This window comes from Amblyomma mixtum, chromosome 4, assembly GCF_055824585.1.
Source record: "Amblyomma mixtum isolate Tamu chromosome 4, ASM5582458v1, whole genome shotgun sequence".
NCBI classification, from domain to species: Eukaryota; Metazoa; Arthropoda; class Arachnida; order Ixodida; family Ixodidae; genus Amblyomma; species Amblyomma mixtum.
The window spans coordinates 111,905,798-111,920,304 of NC_143015.1; the positions used below are offsets into that span (position 1 = coordinate 111,905,798).

Below are 14,507 nucleotides of genomic sequence, written 5' to 3' on the forward strand. Positions count from 1 at the left end.
TGGACACCTGAACTGCACCGTAGAGGAAGGGACGAAGTGGGAGTGAAAGAAGACAAAGAGGGCCCGTAATAAAGAAAATGAAAATTGTATTTGAGGAAAGGAAATTACGCAGTAACTGTCTCGCATATCTCGTCTCTCATATCTCGGTGGACACCAGTCAAAATTCAGGGGGGCACTTTTTTGACCTAAACTGTGGTCACTGATGTGTGGTTAAGATGTTAAGCTTCGCCCCTAAGCGTGGAACGCGACAGAGTCTTGCAACGCTGCCAAGGAGTCCATAGAACGCCATCGCCCATTCGGTTCTACGCCTCGCTCGTCGGTAAATTGGTTTTTGAGGAAAGGAAATGTATCTGTCTCTCATTTGTCGGTGGACACCTAAACCTCGCCGGAAGGGAATGGAGGAGGATGGGAGTGAGTGAAGACACCGTATTCACTAGACGCGCCTTTGTTCATTCCAAACCATCGAGCTGGCATGGTGGAGTGGATAGCGTGCTCGTCTCTCACGCCGAAGACCGGGGTTCGATTCCTGAGCTCGACCAATTTCTTAATCGCTTTTGTTTATTTATATGGCCTGACTAGTAAAGCTAATTAGGCTAATTGTGTAATTAAGCAATTAACTAAGCTCTGTCCCACTTACTTGGAGCATCACTATACGGTCCCTTCAATTGGTTGTATGGTTACTAGCCAAAGTGCAATTGGCCCCGTTTGAAATTCGCGCACTGTGACGTCACGACCGTTTCCACCAATTGAAAAGCGTGACATTTTCTGTCGACAACTGCTGCTTACAACGATGAGACATTAAAGGCTTCCGCCTTAAAACGTTGACAACGCCGACGCCAATGAACACAATGAACGCCGACGGCATATGGCTTCAGCGCCGCGTTTCTGGTACCAACTTGTCAATGCCTGCAGCCCACACCTCTCTCTCGAGAATCACCCCAAGTACCTATAAGCACGGTTCAGGCGTCCGCTGACCCAGGGAGCCATTATGCGCACTTCCTTTCCTTAAAATGATCGGAGCGTAAAACGTTGTCAACGCCAATGAGCACAACGAACGCCACGGCCTATGGCTTCAACACCGCGTTTCTTGCACAACGCTGTCAATGCCAACACATGCAGCGCACACCTGCCACTACTGCCATGTCACTTAAAGCACGGTTGAGGTGTCCACTGTTCCAAGAGGGCAGTTATGCGCCTTCCCTATGGTTCAGGTGTCCGCGTAGATGTGTGAAACAGATAGTGCGCCATTTCCTTCCCTCAAAAACCAATTTACCCATTTTTGCCCTCTGCTTTCCAAGCTCCCGCTCCATTGGTTTTGCAGCTTAAAACGCGACTAAGGTGTCCACTTCTGGTTGAAACACACTACGGCGACGCCGCGAAACGCAGAAATGGGCGCCAAAGAGCGGCGCTCTAAAAGAACGCACGTGATCACGTGGTGCACCGCTGACGTGGCCTTCCCAGACAGCAACCATCCGCCAAACCAGACGCGTCTCCAACCTCGGTTCAGGAGGAGGCCAGTGCGCATTGGCCGGGGCCGGAGGCCGGCCTTGATTAGAGGGCGCGTCGGGGGCTCCTGGAAGCTAACGGAGACACTCTGGAGGACACCTGGAGTTATACATGCGACACAGCGGCTGTCACTGCGGCGGATCGACACGTCATCGCATAAGGTGAGGACTGTAGGATACACTAGTAATGGGAAACGATGCCATCTATCAGGGCTGCGAAGGTAGGCGCAAGTGGGTCTACAGCGAGACAAGGTTACTGCAGTGCGGTATGGTTTGAGCGTCTGGGCATCATTCAGCAGCCTACATTTTCATTTCCTCGGCGACCAAAACGTTCTCTGTTCTGTAAACGCAGCTGCGTTGGAGAGTTCGACGCATTTCTCCACTAGTTTAGCCGATGAACTCTGCGTCTGACTCAATCTCTGGTCGTTAACGAGCTGTAGCCGGCATTTGCGTGTGCGACGTGTTGCCGGACCGCCTGCTTCTGCCGCGAGATAAAAGTGTGGGTCGAAGCTTTCGCTAAGCCTAACGGCCTAAAGTGTGGGTCGAGGCTTTCGCTAAGCCTAACGGCCTAAAGTTGAAGATTGCGGTGATTCACTTCCCCACCCCCCATCAGCCGGAGAGGCTATGGCGGCCACACGCACGAGCCTTTGCGAATAGGCCTAGCGTCGAGAATCGCCGCGCTCTACTGAAACGTCAAGAACGCTGTCCATTGGTGCACATCTATTAAGAGGTTTGATAAAAGAATGCCGTGTGAGCCGCCGCGGTGGCTCAGTGGTTATGGTGCTCGGCTGCTGACCCGAAAGACGCGGGTACGATCCCGGCCGCGGCGGTTGAATTTCTTTGGAGGAGAAATTCTAGAGGCCCCTGTACTGTGCGATGTCAGTGCACGTTAAAGAACCCCAGGTGGTCGAAATTTCCGGAGCCCTCCACTACGGCGTCTCTCATAGCCTTAGTCGCTTTGGGACGTTAAACCCCATAAACCAACCATAAACCAACCAAAAGAATGCCGTGTTTAAAAATAGCATTGTAAGGGCGAATACGTTTTTCGGACTCTGACCGCTGCCCTTGCCCGTTTTCGGGGACGGGCGACCGTACCGTAGGCGTAGTGGTTGTGAGTGTTCGAGAAATTTTCACGAGTTCATCCTGCACCTTCGAGTTCACCCCTGAAATACAGACTACCTTGATTATATACTCCGCGAGGGAGAAGAACGTAAACACATCTACAATGAAGTAACCGCGGAAACGCTCGTGTAGCGTCCTGTCAGGAAGCCCTCGACGCCGACGACTTCCGACGCTGCTGTCACGTCCATTGCATGAATATTTTCCAGCATTCTATAGTGGCCGGCAAGTAGTGAGGCTATCGAGTATGTTTTCTTCGCTTTTAGAGAGTTTGCCAATACAACTTATCATTCTTCGCATTGCACTGCAACACGAGCAGACGGCGCAGTTCGCGGGCGTCTCGATTCGCAGCCGAGTACAAATCGGTTGTCTGTAACGGTTGTGGGCGGTCGCCGCAAATGATGGGACGATATACCGATTGTGACTGAAACACTGTGGAGTGAGATTGGGATATCAAAATTCAGGGGGCACTTTGACTGTCTAAAGTGCGCAGAGGCGAAAGCGGGTTCCGCACCACTTTGACTGCCTCTATGGCAATGGTGCCGTCACCACTCGATGACGTCACACATGATGACTAATTACCAAGTAATGCTGAATTACTAATTATTGGCTAATTAATGAATAATTACTAAGTACTAATTAACTGCTAATGGCGTTTAACTTTCGCCTTTAGGAGTGGAACGCGACAGCGTGTTGTAGCGCTACCAGGGAGTCCACGGAACGCCACCACCCGTTCGGCGCGATGCCTTGCCCTTTGAAAACGCTTTGTGAGGAAAAGAAATGGTGTAGTACTTCTGTCACCTCGGTGGACACCCGAACCACACCGTACAAGAGGGGAGGAAGTGGGACTGAAAGAAAGAGGAGCCGTAATGAAGAAAATGAAAATTCTATTTCAGGAAAGGAAATTAACGAAGTAACTGTCTCACATATCTCGATGGATACCCGTCATTCGTTTGTAGAGGGAGGGAGGAAGTGAGAGTGAAAGAAGAAAGGGAAAGAGGGGTCGTAATGAAGAAAATAAAAATTGGTTTTTGAGGAAAGGAAATTACGCAGTAACTGTCTCACATATCTCGGTGGACACCCGCCAAAAGCGTGCCACCTCGCTGACAAGGTTCTGCTGACAGCCTTCTGTCGACAACGATGAGGCATTAAAGGCTTTCGCCTTAAAAATGGGACTCGACCGACAGGGAATGGAAGGCTGCCTTTTGAAACTGACACTATTTATTTCAAGTTTTGAGTGCTGCCGACAGTGATTGCGATTCAAACGCTACCAACCTGGAACGGAACGCTGCCACCTGGCATTGGAACGGTGCCGGCTGAGAGAGAGGCACTGCCAATTTAGACGATAGTCATGTTTCTGGCGTGAATTGTGATAGTATGGCGTTTCTTGAAATAACTGGTTAGAAGCGGTGTGCACCGCACCGGAATTATTGTCGGAAATATTTAGCTTCATTGAAATAGCCGCCTCGAATGCACCCGCCGTGATTACTGTGTGTGCTGCAGAACATACTAGTTTTCCATGGCCGACGTTAAGCCCAACTTGTCTTCATGGTCTCTGACCGGTAATGGGTACCTCGTAAGCACTTTTCAAACTGGCAAATACTTTAGCGTACACTCAGGACGATGAAAAGATTGCTAAGGCAAAACGGGACCTATATATTTGCTCCCCTACTTGGAAAAAACTTGAATATTGGTTTTCAGGAACGCGAAGGTGCAATAAAAGCTCATCCCCATGGACACATCCAAGGCGCACGAGCGCAGCGCCTATACGCGCCCAGCGCCGCGACAAGAGTCGGAAGAGATACGCAACTCGACGGCCTGTCGCCTCCTGTCGCTGCTACTAGCGCTCAGCTCAGCGAACACAACGGCATAGGGAAAACGTAGGGAAATTGTGGGGCGCCTTTCCTCCTGCGCAGAACAATATTTCTAGTCGCCGTGGTGGCTCAGTGGTTATGGTGCTCGGCTCCTGACCCGAAAGACGCGGGTTCGATCCCGGCCGCGGCGGCTGAATTTCTTTGGAGGAGAAATTCGAGGCCCGTGTACTGTGCGATGTCAGTGCACGTTAAAGAACCCCAAGTGGTCGAAATTTTCGGAGCCCTCCACTACGGCGTCTCTCATAGCCTTAGTCGCTTTGGGAGGTTAAACCCCATAAACTAAACCAAACCAGAACAATATCTCTCCCTCGGGTTATTGTCTTAAGCATGGACACTGGTGTCGCGCTATTCCCGTATCTCCCTAAGCGATAGAATCCGGCTGTTCTAGAGCTCCCTTTAAACTGCAGCCGTCCACTATGCGGCGTCTCTACAGACCACGTGCTGCTCCGTGGCGTTACACTTCTCATACCCCGCACTCTGTCAGCGGTGGATCCATGCATTCGCAGTTTGTACCGCAGACGCAATCTAACGTAGCGTCTATAAACAGCTTTCACTTACGTGTGGCTCAAGTTCACGTGGTTATTCGGCAACGCCTCCGAGCATCGCCTTATTTGGTCACTGACGGGCCCGAGCCATCAGCAATCACTGAAGAAAGGTTTTGTTTGGTTTGGTTTATGGGGTTTAACGTCCCAAAGCGACTAGGGCTGTGAGAGACGCCGTAGTGGAGGGCTCCGGAAATTTCGATCACCTGGGGTTCTTTAACGTGCACAGACGTCGCAGAGTACACGGGCCTCTAGAATTTTTCCTCCAAAGAAATTCAACCGCCGCGGCCGGTATCGAACCCGCGTCTTTCAAGTCAGCAGCCGAGCACCATAACCTCTGAGCCACCGCGGCGGAGAAAGCATAAAAAAGAGCAAAATGCTGAAGCAGCGTAAGAGTGTTGAGCGTTACCAATATCGAACGGATATTGCGTCATTCGCCATCTTCGTTGTATCTGGCACAAAAATTTTTGTTATATCCGAATATCTTCTTTTTTTGATTCCAACGTACACAGCGCAAGAAGACAAATCGTTGGACACCACTTCGAATGTTCTACGTGTATTAGTTCGGCCGTAACTGACGTTTGAAGTTGGAAGTCAGGGTTTGGGGAACCAAACGTCGCCGATGCGAATCTCTATCAAAGGCTTCGCTTCGATTCGACCCGTAATTATATGCTTCGTAACGCGCTCATTCGTTTGATACCAGTCTGAACATTCTACGCAAATGAGGTGGTCCACAACCTGTGTACCAGTGGTACCAGCCATTGGTCTCACTTGAATGAACTTGTGTTTCATATTGACGCGACCTTGAGTAATGCGAGTTTCGGAAGAAACGCTCTAGAAACGGAAGGATGACAGCGACGCCGAGTTGCCGAACAGACACCAATGAAGATTGTCAATTAGGCTGGCACCATAGAGTATCGATTACCTAGAGGGAAAGCTGGCGGCGCTGCCCTTCAGCCACCATGGACGCCCAAAGCATCATGGGGCGGTGAGCTACTTGGTGCGGGACAGTCGTACTTTTTCGGGCACACGGAGTGTCACTACTAAGGTTCTTGATTCCGAAAACGCTGTTTTGTGCGCAGACGTCTTTGGCGCGAACGCAGTGTGCAAAAGTCATAGTAGCAAAACCGCAGCAGCACACGACGCCAATAACAGGTTTCTTTTTTCCGAAACGTCATTAAAAAACGTTTTAAAGTGTTTAAGCAACAACATTTTTTTAAAACATACTTCGTTTTTGAAGTGCGCCTGTAAAGCACGAAATATTAGTTTCTGTAGTGTTCAATACATCGCCAATAGGACAGCGAGTCATTTCTTATTTTGGGCAAACTTTGCATTTACACGCTTTTCTGCTCATTTGTTGCAATCATTAGGCAGGATATTGAATGTTAGGGAATTCTTTATTATCTAGCAGCGTTAGTTTTTGCATTATTCTTTGACCAAAAGTTGTGGTTCTGCAGTCGGTAGCTCACCGGCCCATGATGCTTATAGCGGCCATGGTGGCTGAAGTGGTCTTGAGGGGGCTCTACGCAAACTCCCATAGAAGGGGCGCCAGCTTTCCTTCTATAGGTATAAGAAACTCTATGCTGCAGATCCCATTAACCCAAGTAGGTTTCAAGAACTAGTTTTCTACTCGTGTTGTTTGAAGCCTAGCTATCAGTACAATACCAGTATAATGGTGTTTTCATTATCGCCCATAAGCGTGAGTGATTTGCTGCTGCTCAAGAGTGAAAACAAAACCCCACCGAAACAAAGAACGAGGGGGGGGGGGGGGGGGAACTGCGCCAAGGTAGCCACTTTCACTTCGGGATGTAAGTATACAACCAGTGAGTTCGAGTCCCGCACTTCTGACGCCCATACAGCTCATCAGCTGTTCCAGCTTATCGATAGATTGAGGCAAAGAATTCGAGCAAGACTTGTGTGTACAATTACAGACAACTTATTTTTGACACATACTCCTTCTTCAAGAAACACTCCACAAACAGTTCTTTATTGTCATGAAGGAAGCTTTGTAGTCGGAGAATTTCTTTGGAGGAGAAATTCTAGAGGCCCATGTACTGTGCGATGTCAGTGCACGATAAAGAACCCCAGGTGGTAGAAATTCCCGGAGCCCTCCACTACGGCGTCTCTCATAGCCTTAGTCGCTTTGGGACGTTAAACCCCATAAACCAAACCAAATCAAATTAAACCAAGCCAAACGAAACCAAACCACCATACTTGACTTTAAGCAGCTGGAGTTTCACGGCCAGTGTTGCCGGTCGCCGCACTTTTGACGATGAAACAGTCGTACTTGCTTTCCAGCGCTGTGAGGGTTTAGTGTAAACGACCGTTGAATCGAGGATGCGACCCAACATCGTGTTGGGTGATAAGAGCCTGTTACGTTTCTGGGCGATTCGACGAACGACGAGCAAGCGGCAATACCGAAGGTTGTCAGGAATGCCTTTATTCCATCTCGGCAGCCGGGCAGGAAAGAGGCGCGCTGCGCTCTGCCGTGGCGCTTATATATAGCCCGTGATAACGGCGTTTTTCATACGCGTCACGATGAGCAAGAAATGAGCTATACGTTCCGCGCGACAGAGGGTGTTATCACCAGAATGACGTAACAAGCTGGTGTGAGTCGGACTTCCGATTGGCGGGGAATGCGCCACATGACAATAACCGAAAACTATTACGCAAACAATTACTCATAAGACTCCGCTATATGGTATCGTCCTTATTTCACACGAACGACTGTCACGGTATCTCTGCGCACGTGCGGAGGCGGGGGAGGTTCAAAGCTGATACTGTGGAGTAGATGGAGCAGAAACGTTGCCGAATTTCTGCACATAAGACAAGCTCTGGTGCATACCCGCTGTTTTTTTTTTTAATTTGTGCAAACTTATAAACAGCGCAGAAGCAGTGCTATCTTATCTCCCCCTTAATAATACGTTGCAGTGCACACTTACCTGCATTTGTCGTGATCATCGCTGATCGTTTATTTCGTGTCAAACTGCAGGGCGCCTGCTCTGGTCTCCCGTCAGGCTCACGCATCCCGCTTCGTCGTAGAAGGCGACAGTTGGGCAGGTCTAGGCCGCGTGACCGCCATGAACGTCGGCAGTGCTTTCGTCACGTGGGTGTTGCTGCGACGCTGAGGCACCTCCCGCCAGCCACTCCTGACAACGGGGACAGGTGAGGTGGAGGAGCACGTTTTGCAGGCGCGGACATAAGTAAATGAAAGCCGATACTCCGTTGTTCACGCATTCCGTATACAAAAGGAAAGAAACATAGTTTCTCACAGTTATCGTTATTTCGTGTCAACCTGCAGGGCGCCTGCTCCGGTCTCCCGTCAGGGTCGTGGACCCTCCTCGTCGCAGAAGGCGACAGTTGGACAGGTCTAGGCCTCGGGACCCCTGTCAGCGCCTTCCATGCTTCCGCCACGTGGGTGTTGCTGCATCGCCGAAGCACGTCTCACTTGCCTCTCCTCGTCATTTGGCCGGGAAGCTCCCGCAGGTAAGCAGGGAGGAGGACCGCCGCTGGAGTGGAGCACATTGCTGGCACGTGCGCTTCGATGCAGTCTTTGTTGTAGAACGCGCGTTAAACAAAACCACGGAATGACCGGTGGAACGCTCGGTTCAAGTGCTTGGCGACGCGTAGTGGCGCACATCCTCTGCTCTTGTTCACTGGGGAGCTTCCTTATGAGACCGTTAACAGCCATCATATTTATTGCCTTTTCCCTCTTGAAAGATGGCATGTGCGAGCTCCCAAAATACACTTCTTCAGGAATAAAACCATTTCCAGGTAGCATTCACTCCTGCTTCTAAAGCGGTCTTCGTGCCTTAGTGGAAAGAAATGCATACGGCAGATTTGTTTTAGCGGTTTTCTTGCACAGGAGGTGTCAGGTCCCTTTTTTGCAGCGAAAGCTGGGACGCATTTCGCCATGAGCCTCCGAATGACCTTGAAACGACCGAGATGTCACGGCTAGTGTTCCTATGCACATATTTACTTAACCATGTACCTCTGACTTTGAACTGTGACCTTCAACTTTGACCTTGACATTTCACCTTAAACTTTTATCTTGAACTGTGGCATTGAATTTTGACCTTGCAAGTTGTCGGCAGAGGCAGTAAGAAAGCCACGTGTGTGTCCGTTGTGTTGAATGGTCCAGTAAAAAGTTGTGACATCAGGCATGGGGTATATATAAAAAGAGCTGTGCGCTTAGACGCTATGGAGGTAAGAGAGCGCACTGAGGAGCGCACGTATAGTGAACTACCGAACACTGCGGTAAGCCATTTGTAGCTTTGGCTTGAAATTCAGTTCGGCAGTGTTGAACCGCTGCTCAACTTTTTTTTTATACCATCGGCAACTTATCGTTCAGTTGCTGGTTCGTTCCTACGTTGCTAGCAGCACTTTTCGAGCAACACGTTCACATAATTCACTGCCACGCGTGCACTTCGTGTTGCGTTGCGTAACGCGCGCGTTTCGCACGCGAAGTTTCCGCGTCAGAGCAGTGTTACCGCTATGACTTTCGTTATGTCTCATACACAGCCTGCTTTTTGTGTACGTTGACGGAAATGCACTGGAATGATACCTTGAGAGACCTGTGTAGACCAATAACTTTATGATCGCACCTCCTTGCCGCAGCTTCCTACGTCAAATACCCCATCAAGTACCATTATCACCCTCGATTCCAGTTTAAATTGGTCTGGTTTATACCGACAGGAAAAAAAAGGACGGGGGGAGCATAGCAGGACAAGAACCAGTAGAGTTCCGACGCTGTCATGAGGCAAATGAATCTGGGGACCATACGACTTAGTTCTGGTCTCATTGCATTCTTTGAGCTCGAAAAACAGATTGAAAGAATGAGTAAAAGAATATGCCAGCTCTGCAACCAAAGATTGCTCGGTTGTGCAAGGCACACTGGCCAATCCCGCTTCGTTGTCACTACAACGCCGAACAAAGGAACGATTTTGAAACGACTGGGCAGTCAGGCAGGAATCGTATTCGCCATGGATGTTTTTATGAGGCTCATATCGTCCATGCTTTGAAGGTGTTTCTCGCCAATTCACTACCTGTAAGGTAATTTCACACGGGATTCCACCTACAGTTCTATAGTCGTACACAACTCAAGGATGAAGCGGCGAATGCTCCTCAAAGGAGCCCCTCCAGCCAATGGCGTCGACCGGTTGTCGTAACATCGTGATGCTCTCGTTATCACGTGATCGTGATCCTGTTGCGCCTGAAAGCCCCGGCGTCGTCGAGCTAGCAGGCGGAAGGGGGTTAAGCCCGACGTCACAACTGCCGGACGATGCCATTGACTGGAGGGTGAATGCATATTAGAGGTGCATTCTCCAATTCGTTGTCGAGTTCTGTCCCACTGTATAGCGAAGAGTCGTTTCATGATTCTGGCGATCCTTTCTGTGTCGCTGACTGTAGGGTCATGCGTCTACTTCAAACATTGCTTTTGTACGCCATCAAAATTCTTCTTGTGCAGATCAGCCGGCGTAGAAGTGGTCACGTGGGATGCAGGCGTGGCGGGTGGGTCACTGCTGTTGCGCTTTACAGCCGCTGTACTCCGCTGGGCTGTCTGGGTGTTTGAATTTCGGCGTGAGGAGGAGTTACGGGTTAAGGTATTCGTGCATGACAGAGCAAAAGAGCGCCTTTGAAGCACACCTTAGCAAAGAGCTTTGAAATAGTTTTGTCCCGCATAAAATTTATGTAATATGCAACGAAATCTCGATTTTTGTGACCCCTTATTTCATTTTTCGAGCTCAAGAGCATGCGGGTCTTATTTCGCTACTTGTAGTTCCGGCGATAGCCGTGCTGCAAGGATGCAATCGCCAGCGCGAGCCGACAGCCAATCGACGGACAGCGTTGGCGAATCTGAAGTGTCTACATGGCTGGTGAGCAGCCGTCGACATAGACAGACAAAGGCCTCTTCAGGAGAAAGGCTTCTGCCATATCTCTCCAGTTAACCCTGTCCTGGAGAGACGTGGGAGATAAGGGTACTACATGGCTGGGTGATCAACTGTCCATGACATCGACGCACAAAGGCCTCTTCAGGAGAAAGGCTTCTGCCATATCTTTCCAGTTAACCCTGTCCTGGCGAGACGTGGGAGATAAGGGTACTACATGGCTGGGTGAGCAACTGTCGATGACATCGACGCACAAAGGCCTCTTCAGGAGAAAGGCTTCTGCCATATATCTCCAGTTAACCCTGTCCTGGAGAGACGTGGGAGATAAGGGTACTACATGGCTGGGTGATCAACTGTCGATGACATCGACGCACAAAGGCCTCTTCAGGAGAAAGGCTTCTGCCATATCTCTCCAGTTAACCCTGTCCTGGAGAGACGTGGGAGATAAGGGTACTACATGGCTGGGTGATCAACTGTCGATGACATCGACGCACAAAGGCCTCTTCAGGAGAAAGGCTTCTGCCATATCTCTCCAGTTAACCCTGTCCTGGAGAGACGTGGGAGATAAGGGTACTACATGGCTGGGTGAGCAACTGTCGATGACATCGACGCACAAATGCCTCTTCAGGAGAAAGGCTTCTGCCATCTCTCTCCAGTTAACCTTGTCCTGGAGAGACGTGGGAGCATGGCTGGGTGAGCACTGTAGGTGACATTAACGGACTAAGGCCTCTTCCCCTGTCCTGGAGAGATAAGGGCGATAAGGGATATGGGATGTGGGTTTTAAGGAGGTAAGAGCGTGTTTGTAAATATGCGAACTCTACTGCCCACTTTCGACCTTTTGACACCACCTTCTAAACACGTGCCTTCGTATTCGGACTCCACAAGCACAGGAACTCCGGCAACGCCTCCGAGCATCGCGTTTAGTCACTCTGACGAGCGGCGCCACCAGAGATGAAGAAAGGGCGATATGGCCTCCAGAGAAATAGGGAGGACGGCGGCCCTCCAGCTGAAGGCATACTCATGCGACTTCGCAATCGCAATGGGGTGACTTCATTATTAGTGCGAAAGCATTGTATGGCTATGTACGCGTCACCAAAAAGTGTCCGTTAAATGTGTCCACAATTTTGTCCGCACGTTCCATCGTGCTATAAAGAGACATGGAAAAAAAGTTTGTAGCAGATGGAGGATGAAAAAAGTGTTTCTATGGGGCGAGTTTGGTAGATGTGGAGTTATTAGTTGATTCAAGCCGAAATAAAAAACCCACTTGGACGTCGAAATAGTGAGAAGACGTCAAAACAGCTGCAGACAGAAAACGGACAAGGAACATGGACAAAGAGTGTCGAGGAGGTGTCTATACTTTCGCATTCCTCCGACGCTGGTCGCCGCAGTGATCTGTTTTTTTTTTTTCACACGAACCGACTACTACGAGGTCTCGAGGCAAGGGGGAGGGGAGTGGGGTTGAAATCTGATGCTCCACAGTAAAATGAAGTAGCGAAAAATTCCCGAATTTTCATGCAGGAACGAAGATCGGGTGCATACGCGCTCTGTGCTGTAAACGAGCAAACAGCACAAACGCGTTATTTTTGCTCCAAATCAACAATAGGGAGCAGTGCAGTTACTTGCCTTTGTCGTGATTTGTCGTTACATCGTGGCAAACTGCGCAGGGCACCTGCTCCAGTCTCCCGTCAGGCTCATGCATCCCTCGCCGCAGAAGACAATGGCTGGGCGGTGTCTATAGGCCTCGGGACCGCCGTGAACGTCGGCAGTTCTTTCGTCACGTGGGTGTTGCTGCGACACCAGTCTCCGATGCTCCTGACAACGGGGACAGGTGAGATGGAGGAGCACGTTACTGGCATTTATATGTGCGGGCATGACTAAACGGAGGCCGATACTCCGTTCTTCACGCCTTCCGTGTAAAACATTGTTTGCCCTAGAGAAAGCGCGGTGGCATCCACTACCAGCATGCACATACCATAGCTGGAAATTCCGATTAGGTAACACGTGAAAAATATAAGGAACCAATAGCATAAGTACCGTGAAACGCCGTATTGCGAATACTCTGCTGTCTCTCGGACACATCGCACCGGGGGCCCGGGGATACTCGTATAGATACAGGGACACGGCCGTCAGCATGAGGAGAAATCTGCGTTGTTTGGGGAACAAGAAGTCCTGCCACTGAGTTTGGGTTTGTCAGTATGATAGTAGTTGTGAGACGTCATTTATCTAACCAACCCTAATCATATACGTGATGTTTCACTTAATACTGTCAGCAATATTTAAAACCAGCCTCTTTGAGTTAAAGGAGCGCTTGTTTCGAGGTAGCGTCATCAGCGAGGTATGACATACGAGTGCAGCCAAGACGCGCTAACTAGCGGCATGGTGCGATGTAAGTGAACGTTAAGAACCCCATATCGTCGAAATTTCCGGAGCCCATCACGACAGCGTCCCCTATAGCCTGAGCTGCTTTGGGGCACTAAACTCTCATAAGTCATAAACCATCAACCAGCTAGCAGGATGGTTGACTAATAATGAATATGTAGATCATTTTCAACTATTTCGGTTGGCCTGTTTGTTCATTGAGTGACCTGTGGCACATCGCAAGAAATGTCCTTATCACTTTGGAGGTGAGCTTACAGTAAATCGCATTTTAAAGCGAAAGGCTTTAATGGCGCATTCGCCTGTCCGTCCGTCCGGGGTTGCATCCAGCGCCTGTGGTGACTCATCGAGCGCAGCTGCCAAAAGGTGACGTCATCTTCGTCGACAGGTGGAGCTGTCGGCGCGGCGGCGTCGAACGCTGCTCCGTCGTCAGTCTGTGTGCGGCAGCTAGTGGAGGAGGATGGCTCCCAAGCGGGGCAGTGATTCCGCCCCAACTGGTGCGGCTCAGCGGAATAAGGGGGACTCACCAAACACGCAGCAGCGAAAGATCTATGAATGCATGCATCAGCGGCGGCTAAACGCGTCGCCTGGTTTAAAAGCCAGGGAGGCGCAACGCGACTAAGGCTTTCGGCTAGTGCACTTCAGGCTGCCAAAGTGCCCCGTAATTTTTTTTATTTTTGTGTGCAGAACAAACACGAACGGCTAAGGGAAAAATATTTTACTGTAATCTGCAATTAACACATTCTCCTCCACCCCAATTGGGAATGTGTTCACTGTAGAATACAGTAAAAATGTTTTCGCATTCCATTCCCTTCCGCCCCAGTTAGCCGCAGCGGTTGCTCAGTGGTTATGACACTCGGTTGCTGACCCGAAAGACGCGGGTTCGATCCCGACCGCGGCGGTAGAATTGCGATGCTGGCGAAATTCTCGCCCGTGTGCTGTGTGATGCCATGCACGTTAAAAACCGCACCAGGTGGTCGAAATTTCCGGAGCCCGTCACTATGGCGTCTCTCATAGCCTTAGTCGCTTTGGGACCTTAACACCTCCATAAACCATAAGCCTTCCACCCCAATCTACTTTTACGAGATAGTCCACTTGCAGATATTTCCTCTATTCTTGGTTTCCTGAAAGAAGCGGCGATATTAAACAAACTATAAAATCACTAAAAATTAGCAGTGGCTTAGCTCAGTTAGGAAGCATATA

The 14,507-nt window shown here is 49.9% G+C and overlaps 1 protein-coding gene across 5 annotated transcripts in view; it reads left to right on the forward strand.

Annotated features, from left to right (window-relative positions):
- Positions 1–1,491: 1,491 nt before the first annotated feature.
- The window catches only part of LOC149347897 (uncharacterized), a 49,315-nt gene continuing 36,299 nt past the window's right edge, over positions 1,492–14,507 (forward strand). For all 5 annotated transcript variants that reach the window (XM_089587722.1, XM_089587725.1, XM_089587724.1 and 2 more), the window contains exons 1-4: positions 1,492–1,667; positions 8,033–8,205; positions 8,342–8,526; positions 12,593–12,756. The gene's annotated coding sequence lies outside the window, so the exon portion shown is untranslated. The remainder of the gene's footprint in view (positions 1,668–8,032; positions 8,206–8,341; positions 8,527–12,592; positions 12,757–14,507) is intronic.